The sequence below is a fragment of the Leptonychotes weddellii genome, chromosome 5 (genome assembly GCF_054177405.1).
Source record: "Leptonychotes weddellii isolate Sample4059 chromosome 5, ASM5417740v2, whole genome shotgun sequence".
Taxonomy (NCBI): Eukaryota; Metazoa; Chordata; class Mammalia; order Carnivora; family Phocidae; genus Leptonychotes; species Leptonychotes weddellii.
The window spans coordinates 154489234-154506227 of record NC_138373.1 but is presented as its reverse complement, the minus strand read 5'-3'; the positions used below and the strand labels follow the sequence as shown (position 1 = coordinate 154506227).

Sequence of the window (16994 nt, the reverse complement as noted above, 5' to 3'; positions counted from 1 at the left end):
GGGTAGTGAGCGCTGAATGCAGCAATTTTTTACTCATTATTCTGTCTTTCTGTAGAATGGGGCTGATAACCCATTAGGCAAGGTCTGGTAAGAACTAGAAATAAAGTGGTCCATTGTGCAGTGCCCGGCGGCTCTCCCTGGCTGCTCCGTCCACACACACACACGCACACACTCTCTCCCCCCTCCACCTCCCGCCCCCCGGCTTAAACTAAGCGGCTCAAGAGGGATCTACACCTGTGGCGGGAATCTGAGGAAGCCCTGTTGACACTGGCTTTCCTGAGTGCCCCAGGAGAGGAAACTTTCAGAACGACTACTTCCCTGAACCCCCAGTCAGGTGAGGTGCTGCCCTCCCGCGACCCCCGCGCCTGGGTACCAGCAAAGCCGCAGGACTCAAGCCCCAGGGAGTGAGCCCCGCGAAGCACAGCCCCGGAGCGACCCCAGGACAGTGACACCCCCCCACCCCGCGCCCGGCACCCTATCAGTTGGTTAAGTAGGCACGCCCCCTTTGATGGACAGGAGACGCCGCCAATGGCGCCCGGGGGAGGTCCTTTTGTGCCCCAGGGGCGTGCCACCGCCTTGCACCCTGGCCCAATCTGGGATGCCGAAGGGGCCGTGGGGCGGGGCCCGGCGCCCGGCAGCCAATGGGACGAACACAGCGGGCGCGGCGGGGGCGGTGCGCTGGTGGCTGGCGGCAGCGGCGGCCGCAGCGGGGCAGGGCAGGGCTGAGGAGCGCGGCCGGAGCGAGGGCGGGAGTCGGACCCGGAGACGCCGTCGCGGCCGGAGCGGGGTGAGCGGCGAGTCGGGAGGAGAGCGGCGGCCGAGGTGAGGGCCGCGCCACGACGGCTGGGGCGCCGCGGGCGGGTGGCGGGGCCCGCGCCCTGTCAGGCCGCCGCTCTGGGGCCGCGCTCCGCACTCGGGGGAAGCCTCTGCGGCCGCGCGGCCGGCGCGCGGACTTCCTGTCGCCGTGGGAGGGGGCGTGTTCGGGGGCCGCGGCGGGCGCCGAAGGGCTGGTGAGGGCGGGTGGGAGCCGCGGGGGGCGGGCTCGGCGCGGGGCTCCGGGACGCGGGCGGGCAAGTTCTCGGGCGGAGGTCGCGGGAGAGAGAAGTACCGCGGCGGGGCCCGTGGGCTTGGAGCTGCTGCCGAGGGGCAGGTGGGCGGCTCCAGAGAGACTCGGGGAGGAGCCGCGGGTGCGCTCCAGGGGAACCCGCGAAGCCGAGGGGCGCAGAGGTTCGCTGGGGGACACGCGGGAGGCGAGGGCGGCTGCGGGAGCGTCGCCGGAGCAGCGATGTGGCTGGTAAGCGCCATTTGGAGGGCAGGGCTGGGTCCGAGGGGTGGCGGGGGCAGGCGGGACACAGACGCGGATGAACTTATTTGGGGCACTTTGAGACAGCCCTTCCTTTCACCCTCCCCGTGTCTCTCCTGTCTCCACGGGGGTGGGGGCGGCGAGGCCTTCCTTGCAAGCAGATCCTAGGGCTGGGGGGACAGGCAGGAGAGGCTGGGGCTGTTGGCCCGTCCACCCTCGGGATTTCCCAGACTGTCATTGATTCTTAGAAACGTGAGCGCTTTCTCTCTTCTGGGGTTTCCGAGCCTGCTGGCGCATCGGAGGGGTTCCGGGCTGAAGAGGTAGCGATTTCTGCCCCCTAATTTCAGTCGTTCATTGGGGTTTTGGCTCCACCAGAGAAGGGCGATTTTCTTTTCCGATGGAGCTGGTCGGGAGAGCAAGCTGTGCTGTCTCCCTGGGGCCCCGCTCAGCTCTAGCCTCTGAGGATGCTGCTCTCCAGTTGGGTGCCCAGGGGAAGGCGGCCTTCAAGGTGGGGTGTGTGTAACCATTCCTGGGTCTTCTCTACCGCGACTATCCTGTGTTCTTTTTTGTGGTTAAGGAGGGTAGGCTGCCTAGAGTCTCCGCGGCTACTCATTACACTGTTTACCAAACACTTCCTGGCTGTCCTGATGAAAATCAAGAGACTTGCTAAAAGAATTCAGACCTGAGCTGCTGCCGGTGAGCTCACAGCTTCCTTCCCTCCTCTGCAGTTGTATGCTGAAGTTCTGTTTTAACCCTCCTGGGATTGCCAGCTTGGAGCCCAGGACGAGGAAACCAACCAGGTGGGCGCAGTTGAATGCCAGCCCTCCGGTTCTGGCCGCAGATGTTCTTACTCCACTTGATTCACAAGCCTGCTTGCAGCCTCCACATACAGGCATTGAATAGGAGCCAGTGCATCTTGGGTTTCTCTTGATTCATTCACATGGGAAACTCATCTGTGTGCATTTAAACTTAATTCTAGAGCTTGGCAATCAATCTCCTTGGTGAGGTTATGCTAGTTGAGATACGAGGTCACATCAAAAACTTTTCTGTGGTGAGTGATTTTCTTTTGACAACTGTCTTCAAGCTTTAAAGAAACTGGCCAGTAGGCTGATGATATTTATTACTTGGGAAAGTAACATAACATAGAGGAATAGAAACGTGATTAGCTCTGCACTCTTGATTGACTTTTTTGGAGAAGAATTAAAAAACCCATTTGAATGGAAACAGCTCATGCTGTTTGGGAACTGGAACTTTATTACTTTTAGTCTTAAATATATGAGAGGTCATAATATTTAAATAACCTAAAAGTATGCATATGTGAAAAACAGTACTTGGGTTTCGGACATAGCCTGGTGCTAGGAGATAAGGTTGTCTTTCCCTAGTGCTGGATGCCTAATCCAGATCTCTGATAGCTAGACCAATGGGGGTGGGAACTGAGGGGCATTTGTCCTTTACCTTTTCATTTTCTCCTCTATTCACTTGAAAGTCTGCGTAGACCAAGTTAAGGACACGATGCTCAGGCTTCCTGCTTGTGACAGGGTTATCAGTTGATTCCAGGATGTTAGGGAATATCAAAAGGATTTCATAGATTCCTTAATAATAGTAATGATGCCTTGTGTTTAGAGATCGGGTAGCATTTACCAAGGGCTTTCTGGCCACCCTCACCTGAACTTCCCAGCTGACTCGAGCCTGCCTTATCTGCCATCAGATTGTCATGGCCGCTTTGCTGAGGCCACCTTGTAGATTATGGGGGGTAATGACCCCCTTCATGTGAACGGTAGTGCTGGCTCAGTTTTTTTCCCAGTTAGGTGGCTTGCGACGGCAGTGGCGTACCTGAGAGCAGCGTAGCAGTGCCCTCAGTTATGAAGTCAGTTTGCATTCCACAGGTGGAGACCTTTCTTTATGGCCCTGGCAGTGATCCTTCACACACCTGAACGCGTCTCGGTGCTTGAAACCTGACTCCTGATGGGTCCCAGTGCTGGTCTCTGGGACGGCTGTGTAGGAATTCCTTCAGATATTTAGTATTCAGATAATTATGTTCTGTCTGCTGACTGGAGACAGTCTTAAAAGAGGAATTCTCAAAGTATACTCAGAAGTGTTCTGTGCCATGCTACATTCTTGGCATATGTGTAGTTCCAAAGATAACTATTTGAAGAACAGTGGCCATCTAAGACCACACGTGCTGGTAGTTTGATTAAAAGCACATAAAACAACAACAGTCTCCTTTCTTTATTGATTTCTTTTTGTTCCTATGATTGAACATTTATGTTTGTTTAGTAAAACAGCACCATGTAATCTATTTTTTATTTTCTAGAATAAAATCTTCATTTTGTTTTTAATTATTTTTAAATATTATTTATTTTAGAGACAGAGTGCGCGCATGTGTGTGGGGGTGGGGGGGATGGGGTAGAGAAGGGCAGAGAGATAAGGAGAGAGAGAGAGAATCCCAGGCTGACTCAGCACTGAGCCTGATGCAGGGCTCTATCCCAGGACCCTGAGATCATGACCTAAGCCAAAACCAAGAGTCAAATGCTCAACCGACTGAGTCACCCAGGTGTCCCTTAATTTTTTTTTAAAGATTTTATTTATTTCCTCCCTCCCTCCCTTCCTTCCCTCCCTCCCTCCCTTCCTTCCCTCCCTCCCTTCCCTCCCTTCCCTCCCTTCCCTTTCCTTTTTTCTTTCTTTTCTTTCTCTCCACACTGGGGCTTGAACTCACGACCCTGAGATCAAGACCTAAGCTGAGATCAAGAACTGGATGCTTACCTGACTGAGCCACCCAGGTGCTCCTTAAAGATCTTATTTTTAAGTAAACTCTATACCCAGTGTGGGACTCAAAGTCACAACCCTAGGTTTAAGAGTCAACACACTCGGGGCGCCTGCGTGGCTCAGGTCATGATCCCAGGGTCTGGGGCGAGCCCCACATCGGGCTCCCTGCTCAGCGGGGAGCCTGCTTCTCCCTCTCCCACTCCCCCTGCTTGTGTTCCCTCTCTCGCTGTGTCTCTCTCTGTCAAATAAATAAATAAAATCTTTAAAAAAAAAAAAAGTCAACACACTCCACTGACTGAGCCAGCCAGGTGCCCCCAAATCTTTATTTTTTAATTGAGATATATTTGACATATACTTACGTGTATTTAATTTCTTTTTTATTTTTTTAAAGATTTTATTTATGTGACAGAGAACACAAGCAGGGGAAGTGGGAGAGAGAGAAGCAGGCTTCCTGTAGAGTGGGGAGCCCGACACGGGGCTCGATTCCAGGACTCTAGGATCCTGACCTGAGCCAAAAGCAGACGCTTAATGACTGAGCCACCCAGGCGCCCCGTGTATTTAATTTCTTTAAAAAAATTTTGATATCAGAAAATCATTTGTTTCCTGGCTGCAGGCACCGAACTAGGTAGAGAGGGGAATACAGAAATGAAGGAAAAGCTGTTTCAACCAGCAAAGACCTCAGCAGGAAGCCTTGAGAAGAGAAAACTGAGGATAAAAACTTTGCTATGACTTTAGCAAACACACGTGCGGCGGCTTGTGTAACACACTCTGTGGCTGTCTGAGATTTGTGTGACTTTTGTCCTCCCTAGAAATGTGGCATGGTAGAGTGGGAGGAGCATGGATGGAGTCGAGGAGCCTTGGGCCAGCCTTTCCCTCAGTAACCTTGAGGCCTAGGACAGTCACATATCTTAGGGTCTCAGTTTTTATATTTGTAAGATGAGGGGCTGAGAGGTTCTTAACCTTTTGAGAATATGATAAAAATTGTGGCCTCCTTCCCAGAAAGCACGCAGCTTCAGAGGCCTGGGCCAGATTGAGGACTCCGGGATCACCCCATCTCTAAGCTCCCTCTCACCGATGATATTCTGTAATCCTATTTTCTCAGTCATCTTTGGGCTAATAATAATAATGATGACTTGTATTTATAGAGGCCACATTCCAAAGCATTTTCACCTCTCTTTTTTTTGTCCTTAAAACATTTCTGAGTGGTGTGGGTGGTGATGGATATTCGTTCTTGTGATGAAGAAAGGGTACAGGGCTGGCTACCACTCTGGTAGGATCACACAGCCAGAGGCTTGTCATGGGACCAGAACTGGGGCACCTGGTTGCCAGCTTGGGGTTTTTCCATTAGGTTTTGCTTCCTTGGTGGTTGTCATTATGAGTTATGTTTGGCAGTGTAAATATCCCAGAATGTGTCACTTGCGGAGGAAACTATTTGCTCATCTGCTGAAAGGACTGTTTTTTTGTCTGAATTTGGATCACTAAACACCTTTCTGCCTGACTGTCAAAGGGATACTTATTTTTGTTACTTTTTCTTGCCATATTTTTCATAGGGACACATTTGTAGGACTTAGGTGTTTTGAGCAGACTTGTTTAATGTTTATTGATTAAAGGGTGCATTGAAATGATTACTGCTCAGTTGCTTAGCACTTGAAACACTTGTGAAATAAATGTTAAGTGAAAACTCCAGATGTTTGACTTGTTCCATCCAAATATGTACTTACAGATGAGATATCCCTTCCAGCCTGTGAGCCGCTGGGTGGGTTTGAGAGTTGGGTGTGGATTGTGCCAATGATCATGACTGCCCAACAGTGGCTTCTTGTGGCCTTCAGGCCAGATTCTGAATATTGTAGGAACTGATTTTTTTTTTCAGTTTATTAACAGAGCACAGAGTCTCAGTTTTTTAAAGAGCTCATGTATGCAAAAGAAGGTGGAATTTTAAAGACTCACAGATGTTAAGTGGTTTATTACTCATGAAAAGAATCATCGTAATAAAGATGATTTGAATACTCAGATATGGAGGTATAGGAGGGTATACAGTAGGTATCACTCAAATGTGGTATGAGTCTATGTGTGGTCCTGTCTTCCTGTTATGTTATGTCTGGTACTGTTATTCATTGTCCAGACATGGAAAAAGGTTATTTGTTCGTTTCACAATGCACTTCTTTAGGATACTCACAAGGACGAGGCAGACATGCACGATCTCCCTGACATTGAATAGAAAGCCTGATGCCATGTGTCATCTTCCTTAAATGCATTGCTCCCCAGAGAGAGGGATTGGTGGAGGCTGAAGGCAGAAGTGAATTCTGAGCATTTGGAAGTCACCAAAAGTAGAAGCCTGGTCAGGAAATGATGCTGTTGGAGAGCAAGGCCCATGACGAAGGGTAAGCACCAGGCTGCTACACCTTTGCAGGGATGGTGTCCAGTTAAACACGTGACCTGCCATAATGCCTCCTTCATTAGCTCTGCTGGTATTTACAATCCTTACTCTGACCAGGAAACTTGCATCCATAGGTTGGCCCTTCTCTTCCAGTGGCCTCCTGTCTGTGATTTAAATATTGATAGAGAGGCAGGGCTGTCACTTGTGAACTCCACTAGGCTGCTGTGTCGAAGTGCCTGCTTTTTATTTTAATTTCACTCCTGGGGTTGAGAGTGTTTGGGGAAGTGGGCAAGGTGGGCCCAAGCGGGGGGAGGGGGCATCCTGGCTGCTATGTGGGCAGTGCACCTGGCTCTTCCCACAGCTCTGGGATCCCAAGATTAAGGTGACTCTTGCACTCTGGAGAGGCAGCTCAGTCAGGAGGCGGACCTGGAAACCATCACATTTCATTGTGACAGTAGCAGATAGGAGTGTGTACAAAATAGAGGGGACAGGGGTGGGAGGGTCTGACTGCCCTCAGGACACTGCAGAGAGCTGACCTTCAGGGAGGTGTCTTTGGAGTGGTTTCACCAGATCCACAGGTGCTCTCCAGCTGGCCATGCCTGGAAGGAGAATCCCTGGCCGAGGTCCAGAGCTATGAACAATGTGGGGGTGTGAGTGGCTGGGTGTGAGAGGAGCCACTTAAGGTGGAGGGAGGGAAGGCTGGGTGGGCAGGCTTCAGGTTGGGTAACCTGCCTTGCATGCCAGGCTTGGGTTTGGACCTCCTCCTGGAGGATGGAGTTCAACGGGGAGCTGTTTCAGGGCAGTAGACACGGCAGGTTGAAGCTCCGCACAGGAAGGAAATATCAGTTGAGAAGTCAGGGATGCAGACGGGGAGGGGTGATCCAGCTAGCTCATTTTATTACATATATAGGATATGTCTATGTCTATATCTATATTTATCTATATCCTATATATAAATACTTATTTTTAAGATTGTATTTATTTATTTGACAGACAGAGAGGGAACACAAGCAGGGGGAGTGTGAGAAGGAGAAGCAGGCTTCCTGCTGAGCAGGGAGCCCGATGCGGGGCTCCAACCCAGGACCTTGGGGCTCCATCCCAGGACCTTGGGATCATGACCTGAACAGAAGGCTCTGCTTAACAACTGAGCCACCCAGGCGCCCCCAAGCAGCTCATTTTAACAAAGGTCCCCGGTGTCACTGGAGGCTCAGAGATTGCCATCAGAGTTTCCAGGAAGCACTGGCTGCACTCTCCAGTGAGAGAGGCTTCCAGAGCGGGATTGGCAGCAGTCTTGCCTCCATTTCTTTGTCTGCATTTATGTATTTTGTTGGTTCTGCTGCCTTTCCCATATGGCTTTTGGTCACAGATCCATGCAGTCAGTAGGTAACTTTCACTGCCAGAAGAAAGGCCCTATTTCAGTGCGGTGTAGGGGGTAACATGGATTCAGAGTCACACAGCCCCGGGTTGAGTTTAGCTCTATCACGAGGTAACTGGGTGGCCTTCCGTGGCCGCATGCTTCAACATCTTCAGAACTGCGATGCTGACAGTCTCCTCTTCAGACAACTGAGGGGGGGCAGCGTGGGGTATTGGACCCTGAGAGGTCAACACCTGTGCCAGGTCCATGGTGCTGGCTCAGTAACTTTGCGATTGCTCAAAGTACAATGTCTACTTAAGTGAATTTGCTAATTAAGCAAAGTGTACCATTAAAGTGCTCAATTTGATGTTATGTTATCCAGTTCTATTGAAAATCCTCCTACAGTGTGTGCTTTTCTCCAGCCTAAGTGTATTTAGTCTATTTGGACCTTTCCTTGGTGACTTGGGGTTGTGGGGATGATGTTGATGTGGGCAAGGCCTCTGGCCCCGCATGGAATGCCCTCCCTCCCATCCTGGCACTTGCCAGGCCTGGCTCCTGTCTTCCCACCATCTCTCTCTCTGCTTCTGTCCGCTTCTGCCCTTCCTGTTGGGTTGAGGGCCTGAGGGTGGTCCTATCGTCTCTGGGGTGTAAGGGCAACCCAGCCTCGCCGAAGCCTTTCTCCTGGGTTGGCGATTCTGGGGCTGAGTTGAATGTTCTAGGTTATAGAAATCCTGAGCCTAGGATGACAGGCTGATGCTGTGACTGGAGGCGCATGTGTGAGGGTGATGATGGCTCGCACTGAGGTGACGAAAAATATCAGGACTTGAGAAAGCAAGTTGTCAGGTATATCACATGTGTAAAATACTTAAATATAGACAGCAGTGGTAGTTAAGGTTGCAGAATTATGGAAAGTTTCACCTTGTTTCCCAGACTGCACCATTACCCTTTTACTTTTAGAATTAGTATTTAAGTAATAACTTGATTTTAGAATGAAAATAAATATATATAAAAACAGCTTGGTTGTGTAGGCACTTGCTGTTTACCAGAACTTTCCCATGGCTTGCATTTTGTTTCCAAAGCAGCCCCGTTGGTTGGCTTCCCTCTTTTTTGTTCAGAGGAGAAGAGGGAGGACTGGAGGGTTGGTGGTTTTGCCTGAGGCGAGCTGGCCAGGACCCCACACCGGCCTCCACCCTAATTTGGGCTCCCAGGGAGCCCAGGTATGGGGCCTCTGCTGGCGCCTGCAGGCAGTCTTTAACATACAGAATAGCCTAGTGTTTTGAAGTTTCCTGTTCAACTGAATGAAATTTATAAGTGATGCCCAAACCATAAGTTTGTGAACATTTTCATATTTTAAACTATGTTTGTGTTCCATTGTACCCAATTATGCTGTCGCCAACTGAGCGTGCCAAGTCTATGAGTTGTGGTCTTCAGAGGAACCACAGAGCAGCCTGTGCTCCCCGCACGGACCTCCAACGCTGCTATTAGTGGGTTTTGTAGCTGACTGGTTGCTGGAGGATGGAGCTGGCCTGCCTGAGTGCTGTTTAGCTTGGACATGACAATGTTTTAATTAAGGAAGCAATTGTGATGTCTGTACCAGCAAATGCATCATCAGCTAAGGAGTCTGGGCAGGTTCCAGTGAGGAGGACTGCGACAGCGGGGGTTGGTCAGGGGTGGGGGTCATCATCTGGGACAGGCCCCTGGGTTCTGGGGTTTCTGAGGGATCATATAAGAAGCTTTACATTCCTACTCATTTCATTCTTGTAACAAGATAGCATTAACTGCATTTTACACATGAGTAAGTCAAAGTCATCTGAGAGATGAAGTGACCCTCACAGTGTCATCATCAGAGCTGGCCTTCCACTTGACTCTGTAGCCACATTCTTTTTTTTTAAATAAGCTCTGTGCCCAACCTGGGGCTTGAACTCACGACCCTGAGATCAAGCGATGCACACTTTACCAGCTGAGCCAGCTGGGCACCCCTGAAGCCCCACTCTTGCCACTTACCTTGCTGCCTTGAATAAGTGGATTCTGAGTCACTCGCCCTCAATCTTCCCTCCACACCTCTCAGAAACAGAAAAGAGGCAAGTTATGTGGTCTTTTGTTTTAAGGTGGGATCTACGCCTGCCACCAACTTGGTTCAGATAACCTGTGTTTGTAGCAATTTACACAGCAGGAAGATAGGGGCAGAAAAGGGAGCGGCTTCTCCACAGCCCCGCTGCTGGGTGTGTGATCAGGGTGGTGGCCGTCACCCACCCGTCAGTCATCTACGCAGCTGCTGTCTACCTGTCCATCTGCTGCCCCTGTCCTGCTCCTGACTGGGAGAACGGGGAGCAGCATGCCTGGGGATTCCAGAGCTCCCGGCTTAGGTGTGCCCTTTCCTCACCTTCCACTAGCTGTATTTTGAAAGGTGTCATAGGCTATTCAAAAGCAGCGAGTTGAAAGAGAAGAAATAACGTTTCTGTAGAGCATTCATTTTGCACTATGTAAAATTGTGAAAGATCCTCACATTTTGTTGACATTGTGATATCAAATGAAGATCAGTTGAGGTAAATTAGAGCAGATGGTGGTTTTTATGCTGTGATAATTGTCAAAAGACTTTTTCCTCTCATTCTTGTCTTTTAGTTCTTTTATTTATCTTTATTTTTTATTTTTTTAGTTCTTTTAAATATTGAAGGTGCGACATAGAAAATAGAATTTTCTGAATAAAGAATTCTTTTTTTTGTTTTACCTTCCACAGGCCTGAGGTTTTTAATGTACCGTAGAAGGAGTAGCTACCGCCTACTAGCTGCCTGCTTTGTCCCAGGCTTCAGAAGAGGCAAGAGGTGCATCGCATTGCCTCTGTCTACCTCTGAGGTTCCTAGTTTGAATGCAAGGACACTGAAGGTGGTGAGATCGTGTGCCTAGTCTGAGGTCGTTCAGGTTGTCATAGAACAGTGGCTCTGAAGCCCACATTGACCACACGTGCCTGCTTTTTCACTAATGTTTCGCTGTTAGGATTGTATTAGTCAGATCCACTTAAATATTTTATAAGATTTTTTCTGGGTTTTTACTGTTTCTTTAACAAGACTTTTAATGATTGCATAATCCTGTGGATGTAATGAGATTAAACCATTTGCCTACTGCTGGCTCTTTTAGGTAATTTCCAACTTTTTTTGCTATTGTAGATGAATTTGTAATTTACAGTTTTATTTTCCTTTTTTCATTTGTGTGATTAGTTCCTGGGAATAAATTAACAGAAATAGAAATCCTGGATTAAAGGATATGAGCATCTTAGAGTGTTTTGAATGCCTCCTCTGTTGCCTGTGGGTTTATTTTTCTGATCTTTATGGGTGAAAGTATTGAGGGATTCTTTCTCTTTAAGATGCCTTGGCCTCTAGGACTTCCAAGTATCTGTGAGATAAGACATTTTCGTGAGGTTTTCTCAAATGAGTCACATTTCCTTTCTAGGTTTCTGAATATCATTTTACTTGACTTAGATGCTTTCCTTTCATAAGCAAGAAACAGTCTTTGAAAAAGTCTTACTACTGTATTTATAATCACCTGAGCTAATGTTCTGCATTCCCAAGGTTGTATATGTGGTTGCATTCCTTCATCAGCCCAGCGGTCCTGATACTCGGAACCACAGCATCTCTTCGAACTTGTTCTTTTCTTTTCCTCATTTACAGTGTGCATATTGGGAAGGACTCTGCCAGCTTGCTGCTGCCAGGGTCGTTGGTATGGCAGGACAGCCTGGGGATCAAGTGATCCTGCAGATTTTACCTTGTGTAGCTTCTAGATGCCGCTCTCACAGATGTTCCTGGCCCCGTTAATTGTTAGAGACCAACATCTCAGAGAATGTTCCAGGAGGTTTATAATGTTGGTGCTTACTCTCCTTGTTTTTGTGTTTGTTTTTCTGTTGGGAAGTTGCTGTGTCCTTCCCTGCCCTTCACAGCTTGCCTTCACCATGGGCTGGCTGGCTGGTTTTTTCATCGTCCACTGTCCCTTTTGTATCCACCCTTAGACTGAGCAGAATCCTGTTTTCCTGGTGGCTCCTTTTCCAGGGTCTGCAAAAGAAAACATGAGGGATGAGGAGGGGCTCAGGTGGGGAGCAGTGCTAGGCCTCAGGGCCTGAGCTCTTGCCCTCCAGTCTCTCCCTTGGACTCCTGCTGTGCCTCCATCACATCCTCCCATCTCTGGGGTGGGCAGGGCTTGCTTCCCTTTAGTTCTCTGGCCCCTGGGGGACAAAAACTCTTTTCTTGGTTCCTCTTATCCTGGCTAAGAAAGGCTGACGTCCACAACAAAACAAAAGACGTTTCTACACGCTAAGGTAGAAGTAAGAGGAAATGATCACAAACAACACAGAAGTGTGACAAGAGTGTTGCCTCTCAGACACAAGTGGGTTTTTGCTGCGGGCACTGCATGGCGAGCCTAACCGCCTTGGCTGGGCTTGGTGCTGCCTCGATTCCTGCTGCCCCTCCCCACTCGTGTTTATTCTGTCAGTAAACCCACATTTCAGACTCCTGCTTTGCTCTGTGCTTGGCCTTCTGTGCTCGTATCACAAGTATGGAAATCGTACTTTGCCCTGGTTTCCACAGATGCGAAAGTGTGCCTAGGTTGGCTGTTGCCTAGGCAACTGGCTGAGCCTTTGGTTGTGTGTGTGGTGAAGGCTCTGGCAGGGGCTGGAAGGCTCAGGCATCGTTGTAACTTCTTAGCCAAGCTGGGTGGTTACTGCCAAGCCTCAGAGGCACATGCTCTTCGCTTCCCTTTGTCTTTTCCACACTTCCTGTTTTATTTCCCAAGAAATGTCTGCTCAGCTGCCCTGACTGGCTGCGTGGCATGGCATGGGGCTACTTAATTTCAGGACAGGCTCTTTGGTAACTGACCATGAGGCATGATTCCTTAGCAGTCTTTGACCCAAGCTTTATTCAGGATTCAATAGGGTGCAGGTTGTTGCCCCACCTGAACTGGTTTTTTACTTCATCATTATCCTCATGGTGTTTAAAAATTTAATATTTATGGAGGCTTATTTGGTGGTAGGTGCCCTACTTTTCAGTGCATGATTACATTTATCCTTGTGACAGCTTTGTTTTGCATGTGGGAAGCTGGGCTTCAGTTACGGGGCAGGCGTCATAGCTAGGCTGGGGGTGTGTGTGTGTTCCATCAGTGAGCAGCTTGGGGTTGTGGAATTCAGCAAGCTAGGCCTGAGGCCATCATCAGAAATGCCAACAGAAAATTAAGTGTGCCCATTTTGTCCTGGACACCTCCCTTCTCTGACTGGTTCCCTTAGCAGTCAGAAATGTAATCTTTGCCTGTCACATCAAATTGCCTTGCTCAAGGATGGAAACATGAGTGGAGCCTGCTTTCAGGCCCCTACACGATAGACAGTATAGACACTTGAAGTTACCAAATATATATGTATTTACCGTTAGCAAAATTGCATAATCTCTCATCCTTGGTCCCAAACAATTGCCTTGTAAGTGGCATTTGAAATGCACATTATTTAGTATTTGGCTTATGGAGGAGGAGATTTGGGGTGCCTGGGTGGCTCAGATGGTTAAGTGTCTGCCTTTGGCTCAGGTCATGATCTCAGGGTCCTGGGATTGAGCCCTGAGTCTGGGCTCCCGCGTCAGTGGGGAGTCTGCTTCTCTCTCCCGCTCTCCTCTCCCCCTGCTCATGTGCGCGTGCGCTTGCTCGCTCTCTATCTCTCTGTCTCAAATGAATAAATAAAATCTTAAAAAAGGAGATTTATATGCACACTGATTTTTTCCACATCAGACAGTTGTTTTCTTATTTTAATTTTTAAGGCACTGCCCAATGGACAGAGTAAGTTGTTTTTAAAGTTTGTATCCTCTGTAGTGGGTGGAATGGAATAGCATCTGTGATCTTGCCTCAGCCCCTGACATAACAGAATCATTATTCTGACTGGAAGTTTGCAAGCTGCCATCCTCTTGGCATCAACAGCTGCTAGTTCTTTAAATATTTACATTTAATAACTTCATAGCTCTGCTTCCTTCTCAGACTTGCCACAACTTCATGCCAAACACAGAACTGCACCTTTAGAGTTATTTTGAAACATGACTACATGCCAGGGTTAAGTTTCTCTGCAGCCAACTCACATTGTGGAGGAACAGTCGGATGGGGTTCCGCTTGGTGCTAACTCAACATTGCAGTGTCCAGTTATTCTTCCTGGCTAGTTGGGTCTGGAGCCGCCCCGAGTCTGGGAGAGGGAAGTCATCCTTTGTCTATGTGCCCAAGGGATGACTGTTGGAAGTCAAGTCCTGAGGGAGTCGGGGAGGCATTCTGAATAGTTTCCAGTCTAAAGGGGTGAGGAGGTTGGAGGAGTCTAGATTTGAAATCCAATAAGATGGAGGTTGGGGAAGTGGTGGGGGTGGGTGGGGTGGTTGAGGAGAGAATATGTAGGATTTCTGAGTCTGGGGGAAGCAGCTGTGTGGCTTCTTTCCCTGGCTGGGAGGCTGTGGCTGGGGGTGGGGGGCAGATGTTCAGGGGCTGCAGTGGACCCACAAACCTTGTCCTAGACCGGGCACATGGTTCTCCTCCCTGGGGCCCTCTTCCAATGTGATTCTCCCTGCCGGGTGAGGAATCTGAAAGGCCGAGGGTCGTGCCTACCTGGAACCTGTGCCTCCCCTTCCAGACCTTGTGTGGAGTCAGAGACCGTGGAATTCCCCCTAGCCCACTTGTAAGAACTGTGTAGGCCTCTTCCCTGGCTGGGTCCAGCTGAAGGTGGACTGTACCTCCGTGTACCCACACTTAAAGCTGAGAGGTGACCACATGGTAGTATATGCGTGGAAGGAGCTTGGGGGTGTGCAGGCTGGAGTGTTCCCATGATCCCATGTGGGGGTCTTGTGGTGCAGGGCACTGCTCTGGATTCATTGTATATTTGGTTTCTTGAAATAACAGAGTCCATGCTTACTTATTTGTGTTTGGCCTTGCCATCTTTGCTGCTCATGGCACCCTGCAGAGCTTGGAGGGGTCCCTGCCTGTTTGATAGCTGGGGTTTGGGGAGGTGCTGTCCCCCTCTCAGCTGTTCGTACCACTAGACCAGCCACACATGGTGAGGATCACTTGTACTGCTCCATTTTATCTAAAGTCTTCTAGGGTTTGGCTAATTGAGATCTTTTGGATTTTGTTAACATTCTGGCACAATAGCAGAAGATTCCAGTCTATATCGTGGTCTTTTTTAGAGCTCTTATATTTCCACTTTAGCTCAATGGACTAAATAGCCTGGAAGATTCCCCAATGAACAGTTTTAATGTTGACATAAGAAACTTTTCCTTGCAGCAAAACACAGATACTCTGGCTTTGGGGTAAATAGCTCTTCTAGAAACAAGGCATTTCACTTCTTCAGCACTCTAGGAACATTTTGGGGCACATACTTCTTGTGTCTTCTTGTCCGCTGGGAGCGGAGGACACTGTGTCTTGGGTCACTGCCACAGTTGGAGTGTCCCACTGCACACATGATCTTCCCCAGTGCTGCTGGAGCTGGGGTGATTCCCCTCCAGGAGCAATTGCCAGGTTGGAGATGGAGATGAGCCAGGGAACTGTCTGAGGATTGTGCAGGCTTTAGTATCCCTAGCCCAGTGGGTCACAAAAGCTGGTCTGAAATTGTGTTGTCACCAACGAGAAAAAGAAGGACTGTGTTGTTTTTATATGTTAAGATTAGCAATTACCTTTTCTTGGGAAGGGCTCCCTTTTAGTATAAAATTGTGGCCATTCTGTCTTACAGTTTTAAAATGTCCTTTTCGTGTTGGTGAAAAGAACTGGTAGTTTTTAAAGAGTATTCTTACTTGACAAAATAAAAAGTAAGCAGTTTATGTTATTCTCCTCCCAAATTTTAATTTTTTTAATTTTAAGTAGGTTCCACACCTAGCATGGGGCTTGAACTCATGACCCTAAGATCAAGAGTCGCATTCTCTACCTACTGACCCAGCCAGGTATCCCTACTCCTCCCAAATCTAAATAATTTTATTGAGTATAATTAAAAAGCAATAAGTTGCATGTGTTTAAAGTTTACAGTATCATAAATTTTGACATATGAATACACCCGTTAAACCATCACCAAGATCAAGATGATGAACCTATCCATAACCCCCAAAAGTTTTTCTGAGCTATTTTAGTCCTTTTTGCCTGCCCCTCGCCACTCCTGGGCACCTGCTGGTCTGCTTTCCGTCCTTGTACACTAGTTTGTATTTCGTAGAATTTTACAGAAATGGAATCCTATAATATGTACTTGTTTAAGTCTGGTTTCTTTCAGCAAAATTATTTTGAGATTCACCCATGTTGTGGCATCTATCAGTATTTCATTCTTTTTTAATCTAGTGTGTGGTTTTGCCACAGTTTGTCCATTCATTCACCTGCTGATGGACATTAGGGCTGTTCGCAGTTTGGGTCTATTACAAGTAGAGCTTCAGTGAACATTTGTGTACAAGCCTTTGTATGTCTATAAGCTTTCATTTCTCTTGGGTGAATACTAGAGTAGAATGGCTGGATGGTATGGTAATGTTTAACTTAACTTTTTATGACAATGCCAAGCTGTTTTGTGTTTCTAAGGTGCTATATCATGTCATACTCCCACCAGCAGTGTGTGAGAGTTCTAGTTCTTGCGTGTCCTCACCAACACTTGCTATGGTCTGTCTTTAATTGTTGCCATTCTGGTAGGTCTGTAGTGGTGTCTCATTGTGGTTTTAATTCGCATTTCCCTAATGACTAATGATATTGACCATCTTTTCATGTGCTTATTTGCTGTCTGTATACCTTCCTTGGTGAAGTAGCTATTCAGATCATTTGCCCATTTAAAAAGTTGGTTTGCTTATTTTATTACTTTTGAGATTTCTTTATTGTGGATACAAGTCCTTTATCAAATATGTGATTTGTAAATGTTTTCTCCCTGTGTGTAGCTTGTCTTTTCATTCTCTTAACAGTGTCTTTTGAAGAGCAGAAGTTGAAACAATTTGATGAAGTCTGTTCTACGGTTTGTATCTTTTTGGTTGGCTAAAATCTTTGCCTAATCCAGGGTCACACATATTTTCTTTTTTTTAAGATTTTATTTATTTATTTGAGACAGAGAGAATGAGAGAGAGAGAGAGCACATGAGAGGGGGGAGGGTCAGAGGGAGAAGCAGGCTCCCCGCCGAGCAGGGAGCCCGATGCGGGACTCGATCCCGGGACTCCAGGATCATGACCTGAGCCGAAGGCAGT

At 48.1% G+C, this 16994-nt stretch overlaps 1 protein-coding gene across 4 annotated transcripts in view; it reads left to right on the top strand.

Moving 5' to 3' along the window:
• Window positions 1-677: 677 nt before the first annotated feature.
• The window catches only part of PACSIN2 (protein kinase C and casein kinase substrate in neurons 2), a 132041-nt gene continuing 115724 nt past the window's right edge, over window positions 678-16994 (top strand). For 2 of the 4 annotated variants that reach the window (XM_081822600.1, XM_081822596.1), the window contains exon 1: window positions 678-822. The gene's annotated coding sequence lies outside the window, so the exon portion shown is untranslated. Of the gene's footprint in view, window positions 823-1168; window positions 1295-16994 lie in introns of those variants that run through there. The other 2 variants (XM_081822597.1, XM_081822598.1) reach the window with 2 other exon arrangements.